Below are 22,632 nucleotides of genomic sequence, written 5' to 3' on the forward strand. Positions count from 1 at the left end.
TTTATGAGTCAAAATGTACAGAAAATTGTGGAAAATTACACGAAATAAAATTTTAAAAATTGAAACAGGAGTTAATTGAGCAACATAGGGTGAATCAAAAAGTCCATCCTTGAGTTTTTTATGTTATAAGGAAGAATCATTTCACAAGTTTTCAAACTCTCAGGTAAAAATCCATCCCGCAGGGAACTTTTTGAAAGTTGCCTGTTTCGCGAGTGTCATAAACACAAAGTACATCATATCTCATAAACTAATTAGGATATTAAGCTGAAATTAAGATATGTTCTTTCCATAATAGTCCTACATATTCCATAACAATTTCATTATGATTGCTCAAAAATTGTGGAAAATAAAAAATGTGTCCCAGGTTCCCTTAAAGGAGAAAAGGTTAAAGAAATGTTCTTACCACAAATACCAGGAAAATTGTACTCTGTTTCCACCAAATATTTCCATCAATTTATGACTCATTGATTGTATCTGTGAATATTTTAAAGCACAAGGTACATTAATAATTGATATATGTCGTGCATAAGTGTCTTATAAAAGGAGCGGGGGAGCTAAAGAAGGGTGCTAACCAGAAAAATAAGGTGTAGAAAAGAAGATGTCACTTTCAACGTTTTTGCGTTAACGTTTCTATTAATGAGCCCAGACGGTAAACCGCAATATTTATTACCGCGTGTTACCGAGGAGTATTTTCTATTTCCCAGAAGAAAATTTAAGCACTTGAGTCACTTTTGGACTGAACCATTCTTTAACGGCAATAAATCTAAGTCTAGTAGTTGGTTTAGTAATGGCGAGAGGGTTTGCCATGAAGGAGACTGTACAAATTTAATGCGCCAACACAACGAGGGGCGGGGATTGTAATTAATAAAACGTAACCGAGAATCAAACGGATTATTTTCAAACCGCTGTCATCTGTACGGTCACCACTCTTTGTACGTTTGTGTATTGTGTCCTTTGAAAGATCTCTCAGACAAATCTAACCTTGTTTAATTCATTCAGTACACCGATTTTTCTCGTTAATTTCCTATTATTTGTTCACTGATACTCTTTGTTTGGAGAAACAATTGGGTGGTGTTACGCATCGCTTGGCCAAACGCCAAAATTGATTTTCTTTTAACATTATTGTTTCATCTGGTAGAGAAAGGTGTACACTTTATTCAGTTTCTTGTTCAGAGTTTTGTTCTCAGCATGGTTTCGTGGAAAATGAATTTTGAGCAAACGCCAATCACTCAGTAATTAAATTCATGTGATTAAACCACCATTTCCTTTTCTTTTTTTTCTTTTTACTTTACGTCGCACTAATACAGATAGGTCTCATGGTGACGATGTGATAGGAAAGGCCTAGGAGTGGGAAGGAAGCGACCGTGGCCTTAATTATGGTACAGCACCAGCATGTGCCTGGTGTGAAAATAGGAAACCACGCAAAACCATCTTCAGGGCTGTCGACAGTGGGGTTCGAACCCACTATCTCCCGGATGTAAGCTCACAGCTGCGCGACCCCAACCACACGGCCAACTCGCCCGGTACTGTCTATTTCATGTTGCATGCTGTTATTATGTAGAATATTGTTTCGGAACATTTTATATGAGCAATTTATACTGGAATTCTAATGTTTAAAAGCTTTTGTTCTATTTGAAGCATTTGTGAAAAAGATCTGTAGACGAATAATGTAACACACAAACATAAAAGGACACTCCAAATGTTCGACAACACATATTGGTCGAATATAGAAAGTAAAGAAATTCAAATCGTTCAAGAAAATGGTTTCGAAAAATCTGCTATAGAAGAAAGATTACGCAAGATGGAAAGAGCGTACGGAATCACTAAGAATTTTTACAACGAGAAAACGCAAATCTAAAAGTAAGGCACTACAGTACTGTGGTAAAACCTTAATATTCGCACTGCACTAGCAACCAGCACAAAAACACGCAATAGTGATTACATCCCTCTACATAGGATTGGCGTCAGGGAGGGCATCCGGCCATAAAACAGGGCCAAATCCACTTGTGCGACACAGATCACACCCGTGACCCGACAGATGTGGGAAAAGTGGTAGGAAAAGAAGAAGTACTGTAGTGAAACTAGAATGTCTTTACGTAAATGAATGCTTAGCTTTGAACTATAGTTTCGATAAACTGAAAATAGGCTACTAGAAAGAAGAATCATGAAAAAAATCTTAGCTCTAATGAAAACGATACAACAGTGGAAATTAAGAAGTAATAAGGAAATAACCGGAACATAGAAAATATAACAGAAATAATAAGAAAAAGGAGATTGCTATTTTTTTGGTCATATCTATAGAATGAATAGTAGATTGACCTACCGGGTGAGTTTGCCGCGCGGCTGTGAGCTTGCATTCGGGAGATAGTGGGTTCGAACCTCACTGACGACAGCCCTGAAGATGGTTTTCCGTGGTTTCCCATTTTCACACCAGGCAAATGCTGGGAATCTACCATAATTAAGACCACGGCCGCTTCCTTCGCACTCCTGGGCCTTTCCTATCACATCTTCGCCATAAGACCTATGTGTGTCGGTGCGACGTAAAGCAACTAGTGATAGATTGACGAAACAAATATTCAAGTACCTTTGAGAGAAAAAAATCAACGAGCAGGATACAAGAGGTCAAGAAATTTAGAGAGAAATAAAATAAGAGAAGAGAAAATTATAGAAAGAGAGATTTTTAAAAAGAAAGCTTTAAGAATGGAAGGATTCGAAGGAAGAATGCAAAAGAAACCTGGTCCAAAGTGGTCCGAGTAGTGAAGAATAAAGCAAAGTGCAATGATGGAGGAATAGTGTACAGAACGGAAGAGGAAACAACAAGGAATGATGAATTAAAATAGGCATGTGCTTCGTAGCAAGCCTCATTGTAAAGAAGATAACACACGACGAGGCATTTGACAGAATATAACACTGTATTTACATGAGCAATAGAATTTGTTAAGAAGTACCATATTCTAGACTGCAAAGTCAAATCGAGTCTCTAAATGACAATTTTGTTGGTTAGTCAAGTGATACAAAACGAAAACAAAAGTAAAGGAACCACAATAAAGCATCACATGACCAAGCGCCATTAATTAATACAAAGGATCTTGCATTTGTGTAAATATGTCCAAAATGTCCGACTCGTTGGCTGAACGGTCAGCATACTAGCCTTCGTTCAGAGGGTCCCGGGTTCGATTCCCGGCCGGGTCGGGGATTTTAACCTTAATTGGTTAATTTGAATGGCACGGGGGCTGGTTGAATGTGTTTTCTTCATCATCATTTCATCCCCATCACGACGCGCAGGTCGCCTACGGGAGCCAAATAAAAAGACCTGCACCTGGCGTGCCGAACCCGTCCTGGGATATCCCGGCACTAAAAGCCAAACGACTTTTTTTTTTTTTTTTTTTGTCCAAAATCTCGTTTTGGCACTTAGCCAATTGATAGTCTACTACCCATTGCTATAATGATACTTCAGTAAATTACACATTTTCATGTTTCGTCGCAGGTGACGATCGGACTCAAAAACCGCAAACCTTACTGTAAGCCTCTGACAGATCTCCAAACGTCTCAACTTCATATTTTCGGTCAAAAGGCAAGGGACCCAACTGGAACACACTTTACGGAACTGTAGGTAGTATATGAAGATTGCTTGACAACTCCCATAACTGATTCCGACTTGTTCTGCAATTTCTGATACTGTCGCCCGTCGTTAATGTCTTTAACCCCACGAATGTTTTCGTCTGTGATGCTGGTCCTAGGACGGCGATCGTGTTGCTGATTTCCCACACTTTCTTGTCCTTCCTTGAACTTTTTATGCCAGGCAAACACACGCGTCCTTGATTATGTTTGATCACCGAACTGTGCAGTCAATCTGTGGAAAATTTTCCTTCACGATCAAGAAATTTTATAATTATGTCTTGCGCAGTGTAGGGATGTACCTGTTGCTCCGACATCGTGAGCGTTACTGAAGAAACGGCGGGAAATATCTAATAGCACGCTCTCCCCACTCCTAACGGTCCCGCCTAATTATAGCAGAAGCGCGGAGCCAGTCCTACCAACTGTTGTTGTTCAGGAACAAAACTCCCGTCTGTATTTGATCGACCTTACGTACTGTAAATTATGTACAGTATCGCAATAAAGTATGGCCAAACTTCCAGGACACGTTCCTCACACATGGACATGGGTCCGGTAATACATTATTTCGTTATTAGAACTCATTTTCTACAGAGGATGAGAACGTATCAGCATACGAAATTTTGAAAATGCCCTCCGTTAGCATTGATATATACATCAACCCGTTGTCGCATTGAATCCCAAATGCTGTGATGTATTATTATTGTTGTTGTATCAGCGGTTCACCTTCGCCGGCTATTTAAACTGCGCACCTTCTCTAAGGCTGTCTATGTCAGTAACACGATCGTTTAAAAACTTTATTCTCCGACGGTTAGATGGCTCTGACATATAATTTCTAGCGATATCTATAGTTGGGCCCACGAGATTTGAAGCCTGACATTTGAGCGGTGAAAGCAGTAACTACGAAATACGCTGGGTTGTCATAGTTACCTCAGTCTGCGGCATATCACTCTTTCATACAGGGTGAATATTTAATCAACTCTGTTGGCCTAATGCAATTCAATGAACTTTGACCCTTTCCTAAGCTTGTGTTGATAATTCCGGCATTTATGACAGAACACGTCATTGTCGATAAATACGAGATTTCATATTCACTAATCTGACAATAACCTCAACAAATGTACATACCAAATAGAGAATAGAACTGTACAACTAGCCACTGATTAACTTTAAAAAAGTAAAAAACGAAAATAATATTCAGGAAACAAACATATCAATAATTACATAAACCAGCAACAACTAACGCAGCTAACACAGTACTATTCCGAATAATATCACAAAAGCGACTGAGAGCAAGCTGAACCACGTGGCGATAGCGTTCTTAAATGTGGCATCTCTGCTATTGTTGCCATAGCAACAGACCATTTTCGAGCAGCGTTAGTCAAATTTTCCTTGCCAGTGGCGCTAAACGTCAGACTTCAACTCTCGTGGGCCCTACTATAATGGTTAAACTCAAACTAGTTGCGGAAAATATTTTTGTGGTTGTAGTTGGTAAACATTTTCTATGATTTTTTATGTACGGAAGTTGTCAACACTTCACCTGGTTCCTCCTCTAATGTAATCTGCCTATCACACGTCTATAACTATGTTCTCTAGCCAATCAAACCCGGGGGTGTGTATAGAAATTTAGCCTATCAATGCTCTGTATTTTAATTTAATCGGGAACTTTCCCCTGCGGAACTATTGGGGCACTTCAGGCCCGTCTTGTCTGATTTGCTTCGGATATTTAGAGTGCGACATGACGGAGGTTAGAGAGGCCAGAAAGCAGGGGCGTGGCCGACTTAAAGGAGCGCTGTAAGGTGATGGCAGAATTTACCTAAACATGTGATTGTGCCTGTGGGTAGTTGGAGGGGCAGATTTCAGCAGTTTTAAAAAAATATGTAATCTTTTATTTTGGGCTGAAATGTAGGACCTTCTGCACAGTCTTCGGACTCTATTCCCTACTAGGAAAACATTTAACGTAAGGGAGCACGAGTGGTGATCGTCGGATTTCTCGTCTTCAACTTTTGAGCTGGGTGACTAAAGTCTTCAACCTCTAAATTTTTGAAATCTTGTCTCGACTTTTAAATTTTCTCCCCCTTTAGTCATCCTTTTAGCATGGGATTAGCCTCTGTGCCATTGAGCCTTGAGCCCACGTACGTTCTGGTCTCTTTTGGAATGTTCGTTAAGGAGTGTCGTGTTTCGCCTCCTTGCCTTTTGTTGTTCTGTGTAACTTTGTAGTCTTAAGGCATTGTAGTATGCGTAATTATGGCCCTGTTTATTCTTTATAGTTCTTAGGGTAACCGTGTCTACGTTTTCGTTCCCTTTGGGACCAGTACTTAAACTAATTGTGGAACTTTTTAATAGGTAAGTCCACCATGGGGCAACCAGTGTATGAACAACTTTTTTTGCTATTTGTTTTACGTCGCACCGACACAGATAGGTTTCATGGCGACGATGGGACAGGAAAGGCCTGGGAATGGGAAGGAAGCAGCCGTAGACTTAATTAAGGTACAGCCCCAGCATTTTCCTGGTGTGAAAATGGGAAACCACGGAAAAGCATCTTCAGTGCTGCCGACAGTGGGGTTCGAACCCACTATCTCCCGGATGCGAGCTCACAGCTGCGCGCTCCTAACCGCACGGCCGACTCGACCGGTATATGAACACTTTCAAGTGGGGTCACCCTAGGGGTTATCGATTGTAACTGATTGCTTGATTAACGCTAGCCTCTATTGTATTTTAAGAGCTTAGACTCCTATAACATTGTACCTGCTCGTAGCAACTGTGCTCTTTCATATGTAAGTTAAGGACAGGGAGTTGCCCAATTAATTTTGTACCTGATTAAGGACTTCTAAGTCCAATGCATTGTTGGAGCAGACGAGGTCGTTGTTATATAAATATGCCCAAGCTATATTTTAACAGTTCTTTGTCATGCCATTAAAATACCCCCTCTGCATTTTAATAAAATTTCCAAAATGTTATTAAAGTAAATATTTGTTCTAAGTGTTCCCCTGTCCAGGCGTTTAGTATTCCTCTGTGAGCTAAGGAATCGCGGTAACAATTATTAATACAGTAAGACCTGTCCTCAGCGGAAACCCAAGGGGCCGGAAATTTTTCCCGCTGTATGCAGGATTCTGGTTCATAAAGGTTCCTTAAAAATAAAATAAAAACCGTAAGTACATACCTCCGTTAGATAATCAACCAGTAGAGTTATATTATTTTGTTCAGTAGTACATACAATAATGACACTAATCACACATTTTTATGCACTAGTTCATCAGCACTAACACAAATTTGTTCTTGCTTCGAACTTCCCTCACAATGCACAGTAGTACAGTAACGCATTACATGTTTTATAGAATTAACACCAATAGAATAGAATAATCCCATCCCCTAGTTTCGAATCGAATCATGGAACTGGGAAGAGAGCATTTATTTATCGCAATCCATTCGTCTGATAGCTCATTTAGCGCGGCTTTGGAACGACTCCTCACCCACCACCATTAAATCATTCATCCCGGAAGGAAAGCAGATAAGTCAATGTTTTCGTTTTTTTAAATGTTTACAGTAACCTACTAAGGTCAATGTTATCTATCTTTGACACTAACAAGATTACTCAGTTCGTCATAATATTGAAAAAAATAGCCAAATTCTACTTGCACATTATTTATTTATTTATTTATTTATAGTGTCTTCGAGTTAATCATCGAGTACGTTCTCAAGACAAGCAGACAATACGACGCGCGCATTGTCAACTTTCTCATGATCACCCCAAAGAGGGAAGATTCCTCCTGAAAGCACGCACATATCCATTAATAATGCTAATAGCTAGTAATGATGAGGGGAACATTTGACCACAAATTAGCATCTGTCTCTTGACCGGCTCAAGTGCTGTATCATCAGTCCCTCGTCTGCGTGACCTATTACTAGCATTTATATAAATGTATGGAGCTTCCACAGACCACGAATTTAATTACAGCGTTTGCGTATCGTGGAATAATATTTCTTCGATTTATAAAGTTAGAGGCCTTAAAAACAAATATATATATACAGTATGTGCAGTCTTGACCGTGTATCCACTTTATAACTCCTGACAAGGTGACCATGGTTCGAATTCCTGTTAATAGGAATGTATAAATGTTACATTATAATTACGTTTTTGACCGAGTCGACTGGAAACAACTTTTCCTTGCCATAAAAAAGGTAGGAATTCATTGGAAGGATAGACACCTCATACATGTATACAGAATGCAGAACACTGATTTTGAAATCAATGTGGCAAAGAGAAATGCCAAAATAGAGGAGTTAGGCAAGGATGTACATTCTATCCTTATCTCTTCAGTATGTTCATCGAAGAAGCCATCACAGTCATGAAAGAGAAAACTGCTGGCATCAAAATTAATGGTAAACAAGAACATTCTATATGATTTGCTGATTATTTATTTATTCGTGTCAGAGGTACCAATATATAAAAATTCAAATTCAATTAAAAAATTAAATGATAAAAATATGAAGTATGTTAATCACTCAAAATGAAAGACATATGAACAAATTAATTGTAAAAATAAAAAAATAAAAAGGAGAAAGGAAGTATTACATGAAAATATCTACACTATATACACATTATTTACACAAGTTGTGACGAGAATTTGACTACATTGATGGCATTGCTTCCAGCCAGTGCCAGTTCCAACCCAGTACATAAATCTGGGCATAGACGACATTGCAAGAGGTGCGTAGAAGTCTGTTCCTCTCCACATTCGCATAATGAGTCCCCACCATGCACGATGCCCCATTTCACAAGATTGTCCTTAGATCTTGCAACACCGGTCCGCAGTCTGTTTAACGACTTCCATATACACCATCCCTCTTCGTGACCAGGTGGCAACTTTTCTTCAATTTGCTGATGATACTACCATACTAGTAGAAACAGCCAAAAGTATGCAGAGATCAACATGCTAGCAGAAACTTTAGGCAAATGGAACCTCAAAATTAATGCAAGGAAAACAAAAATCATGACAATATGTAAATCCAAGGAAACATCTACAACACACATCAAAATTGGCCATAATAAAATTGAGCAAGTGAAACAGTTTTGCTATCTAGGAACCCTTATCATGAGTGATAATCGGAGCATGTCAGAAGTCACAAGATAGAAATAATCTACTGGCCAACAAGCATATAGATATTCAAACTTGGAAGACCTTTGCAAATATGGAGCGTACTTCTGCGCGGTTGCGAAAGCTGGACGTTAGGAGAGCAGGAAAAGAAAAGACTAGAGGCAATTGAAATGTGGATCTGGAGAAGAATGCAGAGGATAAGTTGGACTGAAATGAAGAGCAATACCAAAGTCCTTAGAGAGATATGAGAAAAACGGAGTTTGTTAACCGAAACAGAAAAACGGAAAATGAAATTTATTTATCACATTCTGCGGCATGAGGAGTTCCTTTGTCACATCACTGAATGAATAATTGCCGGGAAAAGAGGAAGAGGCGACCCAGAGTGTCTTGCTTCCAGAACCTAATTCAGAGAATGGGCTGCAAGACCAACGCCGAGATGAAAAGACTGGCTCAAGGTAGACATCTATGGCTGCGGCGACAAGGCTTAACCTTTAGAATATGATGATGATGATGATGATGACGATGATGATGACGATAATAATTTTTCACTTCCCTTTAACTGCTGTAGATTTGTCAAAATGAGCAAGTAGCATCCACTAAATGTAAAATAATATATGTTGAGCACATTGACGGTAGCAGAAGGCTAGTGTTCGCCATATGGGAGATAGGGGGTCGGGGGAAGACCTGACAATACTTTTCTGCAGTTTTCAAATCTCGAACCAGGAAATCGTCACTTTGTAAGAAACCTTAAAAAAAAAAATCCGAATTCGCCAAACGTGGATTGTATAAAACCTAAGGCTAGTTGGTCAATTTCTTCTTCTTCTTCTTCTTCTTCTTCTTCTTCTCTCACACTCCCTTCAAGAGGCTCTAAACCTAACGTATTATACTAATGGGTTTTGTCACCAGCCAGGAGTCATACAGAACAAGAGTATTTCAGTAGTTCTAAATCCATGGCGGCTTGAAAAATGCCATTCTTGTTTTTATTACTTAGTGTCTAAAACACTGTTTGCTGATGATGTGTTATGAGAAACAAACCAAATCTCGAATCCAATGGTGCAACAGTCCCGAAGGACCGTGACCTACCAAGCTACTGTTGTTCAGCCCGAAGGCCTGCTGATTACGAGGTGTCATGTTTTCAGCACGATGAATCCTCTTGGCCGTTATTCTTGGCTTTCTAGACCGGGTCCGCCATCTCACCGTCACATAGCTCCTCAATTGTAATCACGTAGGCTGAGTGGACCTCGAACCAGCCCCCAGATCCACGTAAAAATCCCTGACTTGGGGCCCTCGGGTAAGAGGCAGACACGCTAGCCCTACACAAGGAAAGATAAATTAGAAAGGAAGTTCGAGTAATGTTGAAAAGCCCTATAAGAAAGAAACATAAGAATTAGGGTTTAAACAAAGGAATATGCAAGTACGGCTAAGAAAGAGGGTCTTTGGTTAGCGCTCCAAAAAAGCCAGTTGGCAGCGGTATCCAAATTCAGGTCGGCCCTACCTGCGGTCAGGCCTACAAAGGAATGGTGAGCTGGAGGATGAAATATACAAGACAGGATACACTGTGGCTATCCCCTTAATATTAAAAGAAGTGTTTTGACAGATAGGGCTGAAGGGAGGAACATTGCACATGACATTGCACGGTGTTGCCACATTTCTGCATTCCTTTCTGCTTCCCTTCGCTGCTGGCTCGCTTGTTCCTTCGTTCAGACCGCTGTGTTCTGTTGTACGTAACTCAGAAGTGAGAGGTTTGGCAACTCCAACCAATACGAGCCGGCCAGCAGGCTTATCTCCATGGCAACCGCAGTGGGCACGCCCTGGTTTCCATGGCAACCATACCCCCTACTCACCACCCAGGCAGGCAGTAAACGCACCTTCCTCTCCGAACTGTCAGAACGCATCTTTCAATATTACGATTTTAATTCAACTGGAGGAAGATGAACGGATTACTCTGCTATAGGAAGATGTTTAAGTCGCTAGTGCGGTATGGAACGTCACCCATTGTTAAGGTGCAAGAAAAGAAATTGGAAGTGACAAACGTGCGGATGTTACAATGAATGTGGTGGGTCACCAGAGAGAATAAAATAAGTGCATTAGAGGAACAGTAAAAGTGGAATGCCAAGGGAAGAAAATTCAGGAAAGGCGGCTACGATGGTATGGTCATGTATAGCGACAAGAGGAGGAGTATGAGGAGGAAAAGAATCCAATACTTAGTGATAAATAGTAGAAGAAAGCATGGAAGGCTAAAGCTGAGATTGAGGGACAAGGGAACGGAAGACCTGAGAGAGAAAGGCTGGAAACGAGAGGAAGTTCGGGACAGGAATACTTGGAGGAAGAAAATTAGAGGAGCTAATGCCAACCCTGTATGGCACGGGATAAGGCTGAAGAAAAGAAGAATAATTTATAATAGGCCCTACATAGATTGTTAAACTTATTGTAACTGAGGGCAAAACAACAGGGCGATTAAGACTATGGCCATCGAACACCCCTGAAACCAACCGCTTGAGCAATTTGCATGACTATCGGTATAATTCAATGACTTCGGGGGGAATAGGCTGATTGACGTTTTTATTTATTTATTTATTTATTTATTTATTTATTTATTTATTTATTTATTTATTTATTTATTTATTTTCCTTCAATTGTACATTTACAATCTAGGGGTGGGGATGGAGAAAGGGAAAATCACACGTACACTGAAGGGCCTCCATCCTCACTTGCATCTCTATTATTTTTATTTTTTTTTTGCTTTATGTCGCATCGACACAGATAGGTCTTATGGCGACAATTGGACAGGAAGTGGCTAGGAGTGGGAAGGAATCGGCCGTGGCCTTAATTAAGGTATAACCCCAGCATTTGTCTGGTGTGAAAATGGGCACGGTAAACCATCTTCATGGCTGCCGACAGTGGGGTTCGAACCCACTACCTCCCGAATTCTGGATACTGGCCGCACTTACATGTAAGGGACTGCAGCTATCGAGCTCGGTCACATGTATCTTTTCATAAACTCTACCGAACTGAATATTTACAGATGTATAGACAATTTTTAATGTTGATATTTACACTTCAAACACTGTACTCTGAGAATAATAATGATCTGGATTTATGATATACATATTAAGAACAAAACGACCTAGTTATTCATCCCCTCACTCCTACCCCTGTATACACTCATTTACAACCACTCCCACATCCGCACGCATATACATTCACCCACATCCAACTGTATTTACATCATTCTTGAAATTCTAATTTATACAAGTTACATACACCAGTGGGACTGTGACAGACAAAACGGTACGAATGATGATAACCCTAATGTATGTATACTGTAGATGTGTATACCGTAAAGATTGTGTGTGTGATGTCCCTCTTGGTGGGGTAGCAGTCGAGTATTGTCTTGGAGCGTGCTGGATAATTGATGAGCTATAAGCCAGGGTTTGGCGGCGAGCGACCGTGGGAAGACGGCCAGGTGAGTCTAGCGGACCTTACCGCAACAACCGCTCAAGTCCAGTCGCCCACTCCACTCCTTCATAGCTGTCAATCCGCTCCTTAATGAACTAATGATGTTTTAATGCGCCTGCCGTCTGAAATTAATGCTGACAAGTTTACTTAACTCTAGAGGTCCTTAGGCTAAAAAGCGTTCTCCTCTGGAATTACATATCAGACCTATAGGAAGATCTGTCTCCGTGGCTCGGTTCGATCCCAGTTGGCAAGTTGAAGACGTCTGATGATGTCAATCGACAGATCAACGACCTCGCTCGTGGATGGAATGAAATTGTTCTTCTTAAGACATTGTTTTCTTTCTTAATCCGTTTGCCCTCCAGGGTTGGTTTTTCCCTCGAATTCAGCGAGGTATCCCACTTCTACCGCCTCAAGGGCAGTGTCCTGGAGCGTGAGAGAATTGGTTGGGGATACAACTGTGGAGGAGGACCAGTGCCTCGCCCACGCCGCCTCACCTGCCATGCTGAACAGGGTCCTTTGTGGGGGTGGGGGAAGATTTGAAGGAAAATACAAGGAAGAGGGAAGGCATATACCGTGGCCTTTAGGTACCACCTCGGCATTTGCTGGGAGGAGAAGTGGGAAACCACAGAAAACCACTTCCATGATGACTAATGAGGGAATCAAATCCCTCTACTGAGTTGACGTTCCGAAGCTGAGTGGGCCCCGTTCCAGCCCTCGTACCACGTTTCAAATTTCCTGGCAGACCACGGAAACGAACCCTGTCCTACAGGGGTGAAAACTAATCACACTAACCACTACACCACAGAGGTGGACCATAAGACATTGTTCAGTTTTGGTAATGACATGGAATCTGATCCTAGCGATAACCTAATTATACAAAAACCATTGCTAATGAAATTTCGTGTCCTCGTCCCGAGATGGTACAGCTCTTGTCAGGAGCACCTCTCACGGAGATACCAATCTGGACCCATATATGTGCTCATGACAATCTTAAATTTTTGGCACCGGGCGATTTGGCCGTGCGGTTAGGGGCGTGCGGCTGTGAGCTTGCATCCGGGAGATATTGGGTTCGAATCCCACTATCGGCAGCCCTGAAGATGGTTTCCCATTTTCACACCAGGCAAATGCTGGGGGCTGTACCTTAATTAAGGCCACGGTCACTTCTTTCCAATTCCTAGACCTTTCCTATCCCATCGTCGCCATAAGACCTATCTGTGTCGGTGCGACGTACAGCCACTAGCAAAAAAAAATTGGCAGTACCGGAAATCGAAGCCGGATCCCGAGGTCGGCAGCCAATAGCGCTAACCGTTACAGTACGGTGGTGGACATAAAAACAAAATTAACAGCACATTTCGGCTCCTTGGCTGAGTGGTCGGCGTAGTGACGTTGATTCAGGGAGTCGCAGCTTTTATTCCGAGCGGGCCGGTGATTTTCATCCCATCTGGTTGATTCCTATACTTTTTTTTTTCTTTTTTTGCTATTTGCTTTACGTCGCACCGACACAGATAGCCTAGGTCTTATGGCAACGATGGGACAGGAAAGGCCCAGGAATGGAAAGGAAGCGGCCATGGCCTTAATTAAGATACAGCCCCGCCATTTGCCTGGTGTCAAAATAGGAAACCACGAAAAACCATCTTCAGGGCTGCCGAGAGTGGGTTTCGAACACACTATCTCCCGGATGCGAGCTCACAGCTGCGCGCCCCTAACCGCACGGAAAACTAGCCCGGTCCTATACTTTGGGGACTGGGTGTATGTATTCGTAAAAACACATTGCACGACGAACGACCATAGAAAATCGCAATAGCGAATACACTCCTCGATCTAGGAAAGGCATTTGGCCGTAAAAATAGGCCAAACCCATTCAAAGGGTCGATCCCAAGTAGAATAGAATAGAATACTCCCCTCTCCCAGTTCCTGATCGGCAGAAACCGAGGAGAGAGTATTCATTTTATGGGCAATTAAGCACACACCTCGGAGACCCGGGTTCGATTCCCGGCTCTGCCACGAAAGTTGAAAAATGGCACGAGGCAGGTCAACTGATTGGAGGTGCGTTCGATTCCCACCTAAGCCACCCTGGAAGTAGTTTTCCGTGGTTTCCCACTTCTTCTCCAGGCAAATGCCTGGATGGTACCTAACTTAAGGCCACGGCCGCTTCCTTCCCTCTTCCTTGTCTATCCCATCCCCCCGTAATACTCTACGGAGCACATATGAATGAACAGAAATACTGCCAACTAGAAAATATAAAATATGTAATGAGCACTAACAAAATTGAACAAATAGGCCTACTAAACCAGAACAAAATATTAAAATTACAATTCGTCGCTGTTCGGGCAAAATGCCTTATCTCACAATGCTCTTCCTATCCATTATTTTCCTTAGGACTGGTCACGTCTCCCGGCCAAATATGGATATTTAGTCCATCAGAACATTATTTTGATTGTGTTCATTTTCCTATGCTTACGTGTAAAGGAAAATGAACCTTGCCGTATCGCACTCTAGGAATGTATGTTTACATGACTTATTTACGCACTCCTGCAGCATAATATACTGTATGTACTTGTTGATCTTACTCATTATTGACTTTCACTGCTCCACACTTGTGAGTCAAAATTTGTGTTCTGTACACGCATGGTTACCCCGTTATTATTACCCGATACAGAGAGATACTTTAGAGACTAATAATTTTGCATACATTTTTTCTACTCTAGACCCCAAGTACAGTAACTGGGGAAAGGCCAGGAAGTAGAAGAAGATGCTCTTCAACGCTGATGACCAGGTACTATTTGCCAGTTCAGAGACTGATTTCAGTCTCAATAGCATAAGACACGTAAATATCAGTTAATAAAACCAAAGCACTTATTTTCAAAGACAAACAACCTATTTTTTTTATTTTATTTTTATTTTTGCTATTTGCTTTACATCGCACCGACACAGATATGTCTTATGGCGATGATGGGATAGGAAAGGCCTAGGAAGTGAAAGGAAGTTGCCGTGGCCTTAATTAAGGTACAGCCCCGGCATTTGCCTGGTGTGAAAATGGAAAACCACGGAAAACCATCTGCAGGGCTGCCGACAGTGGGGCTCGAACCCACTATCTCCCAATTACTGGATACTGGCCGCACTTAAGCGACTGAGGCTATCGAGCTCCGTAGACAAAAAACCGGTTCCATGCTAAAATACACTGAACAATACGCCAGCAGAACGAACTGACTCCTTCAACTATCTCGGCTGCTCATTATCATTTGACAGCAATACTGATATCGGTAACAAATTGCAAAGAAGAATGGCATCCGGTCGTAAAACATGGCAAAGTCTACATGTGTGACCGAGCGAACTGGCGGTGTGGGTAAGGTCGCGTAGCTGTGGGTTCGAATGCCACCGTCTGCAGCCCTGAAGATGGTTTTTCCATGGTTTCACATTTTACACCAGGCACATGCTGGGGGCTGTACCGGAATTAAGGTCACGGCCACTACCTTCTCAGTCCTAACCTTTTCCCCATCCCTCCGTCGCCGGAAACCTTCCATGTTTTAGTGCTAAGTTAAACAAGTAGCAAAAAATAAATCAATTTGTGCGACACAGTTCGCATTTGCGACCTCACCAGGATGCGTGAAAAGTGCCAGAAGACGAAGATATAACCTCAGCTACTATTCACACGTATTTTCATGTGACACCATTTGGGCTGTCTGCGTTTCAATTTCGACATTCCAATTTACTACACCAGGAGCCTGTTCCACGAACGAACTTTGCAAATTTTCAGCTTTGCACTTTCCACTTTTCAATTCATGCAAAGTGCAAAGTCTTTCTGTTCCACCATGATCTAGTGTGTACTTTTCAATTTCTTCGCAAAGTGTAAAGTCTTTGCGAATGAGTGAGCCGATCGAATTTATTCCATGGGCAAACTGTATAGGCCTAATACTCCATGATTTTAATGCTTTATTTTTCGTGGCGAACTTGACGGTATAATTGTGGTACCGTTAGTTTTAAAGTTCTTAGCATTGGAAAGGAAGGTTATTACAAGAAGGTGGTCGTGCTGGAAGTTGTCAAGGAGAAACGGGACATCCTTTTTGGCAACTTTAAAAATAACCTCTCAAATGATGACACGCATCAATATGAACGAGAGTACCGCCAACACATCCACACACAGAGGGAAATTCACCCTTCATTAGAAATCCCGTCGCTATATTAAGTGCTTTATCAGGCCAACGTAGGCCTACTGTTAGGAAATATTACATTTACTATAACATCTAGGACTTTGGTAACAGTTCTGCAAATAATTGATTTTGATGTCCCATGCATTGCTGCTACACCGTGCAGCTGGGCCCCATTTACTAACCAGTGTAAGCATATAAGAATTTGTTCTTTTTCGGAAAGGGATTGACTTCCTTTAAATAAATTGCCGATCATTTCAAGAATGTAGTCAGCCTGTATTGGGGTAATACGAAATCACTCGCGAAATACCGTCGAAGTGAGGTTATGAAAATTAATTCTGTCTTTACACGTTCTCTTGTTGGATTTTTCATCACTGCCCTCACTTGATGTGCCGGCCCCATTGTGTAGGGGTACGGTGCTTGCCTCTTACCCAGAGGCCTCGGGTTCGATTCCCGGCCAGGTCAGGGATTTTTACCTGAACCTGAGGGCTGGTTCGAGGTCCACTCAGCCTACGTGATTAGAATTGAGGAGCTATCTGACGGTGAGATAGCGGCCCCGGTCTAGAAAGCCAAGAATAACGGCCGAGAGGATTCGTCGTGCTGACCACAGACATCTCGTAATCTGCAGGCCTTGGGCTGAGCTTGGTAGGCCAAGGCCCTTCAAGGGTTGTAGCGCCATAGGGTTTGGGTCCTCACTTGATGCTAATAAAAGCTCTCGTCGTAACGTGTTTATATCACTAAACTAAATTCTACGCCGAAAAACTCGTGTACATACTTGTTAATTAACAGATGAAAAGGGAATCATCTCTTCGCAAGATTGATCAAAACTTTTCACTTAATTCATGTACCAATGGAGGAATATAACAGGCTTGAAAAGTGAAAAGATTCCTAACTTTTCACTTTGCAAGCTAAATCTGAAAAGTGATGGTGGAACAAAATCTGATCTGAAAAGTTCAAAGTGCAAAGTGAAAAGTTGGAAAGTTCGTTCGTGGAAGAGGCCCCGTGTGGCAGAGAAATCTTAACGGTATTATTGTAGACAAAGTACTGGCGATCCCACCTCGACCCTATCTGACGCTAACGTTGAACAGCACTGTATTGCGGGTTAGGCTACCCACTGTCCCCACACAGGAGCCAGATTGAAGAACTTCCTCACTACGCCCATATTTCCTTCTCCTGGAAAGGCTTAGGCTAAGCTGCCCAGAATAGCCTCATTAAGTTTAACAGGTGGTAATTGCTGTAATTAGTAAAGACCTACCGCCTGCGCTTAACAGCCCTGAGAAACGAGGTGGTGGAACCATTATCTTGTTGTTGAACTGGAAAACACCAGCTTTCTCACCACAAATGCTGTCTAACAAGTTAACTCTTGCAGACTCGTCGGCTTGGTATTTCCCAGAGTTCTGGGAACGTTGGCACTAAGAATAGAGCACAACAGTGTGCAGTTCGATAGGCATTCAACTCCTATGCTCGAAGTTAGAAGATTGAATCCCAATGCTAAGCTTCCTCTACGAATCAGTGGTAGAAAGTCGGCTTCCGCATCAAAAGAACGTGGGTTAAACTCGGCAGTTATATAGTCCCTGCCATGTAATCGTATACACTGAGAGTACAACCATCTTTTTTAAAATGATATTTGTTCGTGGCGTCGACCTCTGTAGATCTTTTGCCACTACTTGCACCATATGATATGAACCTGCGTGTAATTGTTCTTGCGGAACTGTAAAGTGTTGAATGTGAGGGAAGGAACGTTAAGGACGACACAAACACCCAGTCCCCAGGCCAGGGATATTAATCATTTACAATTAAAAACCCCTGACCCGGCCGGGAATCGAATCCGGGGCCGCCGGGTGACAGGCGGACGCGGGGCCGGACCAGGGTACAACCTCACTCTTTCTTCCCTGTTATTGTTAACCATACAGTTTACGGACCCTACTTGTCTATGCGATGTCTTCGAAAATGGCAAGCAGGCTGCTTAAACGGCATCACATCAAACTGCCTGCACATGGTAGCTGAGGTCATGTGATTATTAATATTATCTTGTCCTGCCGCTGCTATTTAAGAGTGGATAAACGCGGAGGCCCGTATCAGTTGATTTACTGGACGTTACATAACTTCTTGTCCGCCTCTGTGGTGTAGTGGTTAGCGTGATTAGCTGCCACCCCCGGAGGTCCGGGTTCGATTCCCGGCTCTGCCACGAAAATTTGAAAAGTGGTACGAGGGCTGGAACGGGGTCCACTCAGCCTCGGGAGGTTAATTGAGTAGAGGTGGGTTCGATTCCCACCTCAGCCATCCTGGAAGTGGTTTTCCGTGGTTTCCCACTTCTCCTCCAGGCGAATGCCGGGATGGTACCTAACTTAAGGCCACGGCCGCTTCCTTCCCTCTTCCTTGTCTATCCCTTCCAATCTTCCCATCCCTCCACAAGGCCCCTGTTCAGCATAGCAGGTGAGGCCGCCTGGGCGAGGTACTGGTCATACTCCCCAGTTGTATCCCCCGACCAAGAGTCTGAAGCTCCAGGACACTGCCCTTGAGGCGGTAGAGGTGGGATCCCTCGCTGTGTCCGAGGGAAAAGCCGAACCAGGAGGGTAAACAGATGATGATGATGATGACATAACTTCTTCCGGAGTACTCTGGTAGATATACTAACTGACGGTACATTAAATATACCGTATATTATTAAGTATTATTTATTTATTTATTTATTTATTTATTTATTTATTTATACTTCGACTAGGACAGCTATGGACCACGTCATTTCTATAATAATAATAATAATAATAATAATAATAATAATAATAATAATAATAATAATAATAATAATATTGCCTTTACGTCCCACTAACTACTTTTTTCTGGTTTTCGGAGACGTCCAGGCGAAATCTGCCAAGCTGGGGTCAGAACGCCAGCGCCTCAACCCTGTGAGCCACTCAGCCCGGCACATTATTTTACTATTTGCTTTTTCTTTAATCAAAGCGTCATTTAAATTAGTAAAAATAGTGCAGTGAAAATAAAAGGAACAATTTAACAGCACTTCAATATTTATTCATTGTTTGATCGCTCTCACAGGCGAAACACCGAGCTCAATAGCTGCAGTCGCTTAAGTGCGGTCAGTATCTGGTATTCGGGAGATAGTGGGGTTCGAACCCCACTGTCGGCAGCCCTGAAGATGGTTTTATGTGGTTTCCCATTTTTACACCAGGCAAGTGCTGGGGCTGGACCTTAATTAAGGCCACGGCCACTTTCTTCCTAGTCCCAGCCCTTTCCTATCCCATCGTCGCCATAAGACCTATCTGTGTCGGTGCGACGTAAAAGCAAAACAAAACAAAAAAGGCAAAGCTTGGTGGCCCGATTCGGGCCAGTTTGAAAATGGTCCTAGACCAGCGATGGTGAACCTATGACAAGCGTGCCACTAGGTGACACGTGAACATGACGGCAGACAACATACTAACATATTTTAATGTTTTAACATATAATAAATATATGCAGCAGAATGTTTGAACTTGATAAAGGTAGAATTGGTCAAGAAGTTAGAACTGGTGGAGCGAAAAATTCTGAGGAAGATACTGGGAGCCCAAAGAACAGAGGATGGATCAAACAGAAAAAAATAAAACCAAGAACTGTACCGCAAGATAGAAAAGATCTCAGACACCATCCGGAAGAGGAGAGCCATGTTCTTTGGACACATCTACAGAATGGACCTGGGAAGACTGACCAACCAGATAGTAAGGCTTTTTGAGACCAGGAAAACTGTGGTACGCTGTCATCAAGAAGTGAAGAAGGACCTGACAGAAATGGGAATACATGGATCGGAAATAAGCAACAGGGAAACTTACAAATCGAAAATAAAGAACACAAAGTGTTTCCAAGAAAAAGTTAATTTGTGGACCCAAACACCGTGAACGGAAGAGAGAAAAAGATTGGAGATTGAAAGAATGAAGGATGACTGGGTGCAGATCAAAGCCCACAAGCAGCTGAAATCGAATTAATGTGGTCCACAGTTGGCCAAAACGAAAGAAAGAAATAGGTCGAAATTCTAGCAACATATCATATTTAACGTTACGCTTTAACAAAGAAGTATGTATCAATTAGCCAACGGCCGTACCATGTTGATTACACCGGTTCTCATCCGATCACCACAGTTAATCAACACTGGGCGTGGTCAGCACTTGGATGGGTGACCGCTTGGGAACACCCTGTGCCGTTGGCTCAATTCCCTTTTAGGGGCAAAATATCTCTATAGATCGACGCCCCGAACAAATAGCATTAAAATGTATCAATTAATTCTATGGTTATATTTTTTACAAACTTTATTAGGTTAAAGCTAAATTATACATTATTCATAAAATTTTCCTCTTCTAGAAAATGATAATTATCAGTGATGCTTGCAAAATAAAACCATTAAACATTCAGTCATATGGATTTATATGACATGCTATCTAATACCTAAATCAAGTCAAATGAGGAGCTTCATGATGATTTTAAAGAAAAATAAGTGGTTGTACACTATAAATAAGACCTTAATTGACACGCTAATCTGTGAAGGTTTGCCGTCCCTTCCCTAGACTATAGCGGTGGGTGTTACAATGCGCTTTCTCTGAGAGCTAAGCTACCTATGTTCGACCGATATACAGTATTTCCAGTGGAAATAACTTGACAGTGTAGCTTGTCCACTCAAGTTGAAACATAATACATGTGGGTATAACAACAAGCAGGCAACTTCTAGTAAAGAGAACTCTTTAAAAAATAAAACAGTTTGGAATCGTTTGCATCTTTTTTTTCCTTTCTTTTTTACCTTTCATGTCAGATCCATCTTCGAGAGTCATCAAATATTGAGGGTGCGGGTTTCCATTTGTGTTTGCTTGCTGCTATTTGTGCGTCTTCAGACTGGAAACAATGGCTTCCCGGCCGCGTGGCGTGGACAAAATGGCTCTCGTGAGTCGATAGTCAACTATTTAACTTTCCAGTCTCTACTGTATCAGACATACAAAGACGACAGTTCCATGCAAGAAGACGAGACAAAGGTTTCACAATATTACATTATAAAGTTTTCGGACTGCCATCGGAAAAGTTGATGATTTAATAATGGTTGAACCCACACCCACACAGTTCCGGACATGGTTTGAGAATGTAGTATTACACATTGCAGTTATACAGTACAGATTTATTGTATCCTACATTTAGGAGATAGTGGGTTCTAATCTCTCTTTCGGCAGCCCTGAAATAGTTTTCCGCGTTTTCTCATTTTCACGGCAGGGAAGGCTTTGGCTGGTCCGTAATTAAGGTCACGGGTAACTTTTCCTGTATCACCCTTTCCCTTCGTTTCGTGGTCGCAAATCCTCTATATCTCTCGTAGTATAAGTCCTTACAACTTAAGAATTTCGTGTTAGTTCCGTATTGACAGTATAATGCAGAGAGATTCTTTCTTTCTTTCTTTCTTTCTTTCTTTCTTTCTTTCTTTCTTTCTTTCTTAATCTGTTTACCCTCCAGGGTTGCTTTTTCCCCTCAGACTCAGCGAGGGATCCCACCTCTACCGCCTCAATGGCAGTGTCCTGGAGCGAGACACAGTGGGTCGGGGGATACAACCGGGGACGATGACCAGTACCTCGCCCAGGCAGCCGCACCTGCTATGCTGAACAGGAGCCTTGGTGGGGGATAGGAATATTGGAAGGGATAGACAAGGAAGAGGGAAGGAAGCGGCCTTGGTCTTAAGTTAGGTACCATCCCGGATTTGCCTGGAAGAGAAGTCGGAAACCACGGAAAACTCCTTCCAGGATGGCTGAGGTTGATCTCCCGAGGCTGAGTCGACCCCATTCCAGCCCTCGTACCACTTTTAAAATTTCGTGGCAGAGCCGGGAATGAAACCCGGACCTCCGGAGGTGGTAGCTAATCACACCAACCACTACACCACAGAGGCGGACGCACAGAGATTCAATTCTTATATAATATTTTTTAATATGTCCACCTGTTCAACACTTATCGTGTTGATTATAATGAAAGTTTTTTAAAACATTAGGATTTACCGGGCGAGTTGGCCGTGCGGTTAGGAGCGCGCAGCTGTGAGCTTGCTTCCTTCCCATTCCTAGGCCTCTCCTATCCCATCGTCACCATAAGACCTATCAGTGTCGGTGCGACGTAAAGCAAAATAGCAAAAAAAAACCATTAGGACATGTTTCGGCTTATCATATTTGGCCGTCTTCAGCTGTAATCCAAATTGTAATCCCACCACACTCCTTCTTACACCGTCTCACATCGTCCTCTGGTTTTTCTCCACACACTTTCTTTTCATTCTTCAGCTCTGTTCTATTCTATACCGGTGTCTT

The 22,632-nt window shown here is 42.2% G+C and overlaps 1 pseudogene; it reads left to right on the plus strand.

The window, feature by feature from the left end:
- The first annotated feature begins 20,400 nt into the window (after positions 1–20,400).
- On the plus strand, positions 20,401–20,519 carry LOC136881349 (5S ribosomal RNA; annotated as a pseudogene).
- Positions 20,520–22,632: the final 2,113 nt, after the last annotated feature.

Source organism: Anabrus simplex, chromosome 9 (assembly GCF_040414725.1).
Source record: "Anabrus simplex isolate iqAnaSimp1 chromosome 9, ASM4041472v1, whole genome shotgun sequence".
Lineage (NCBI taxonomy): Eukaryota > Metazoa > Arthropoda > Insecta > Orthoptera > Tettigoniidae > Anabrus > Anabrus simplex.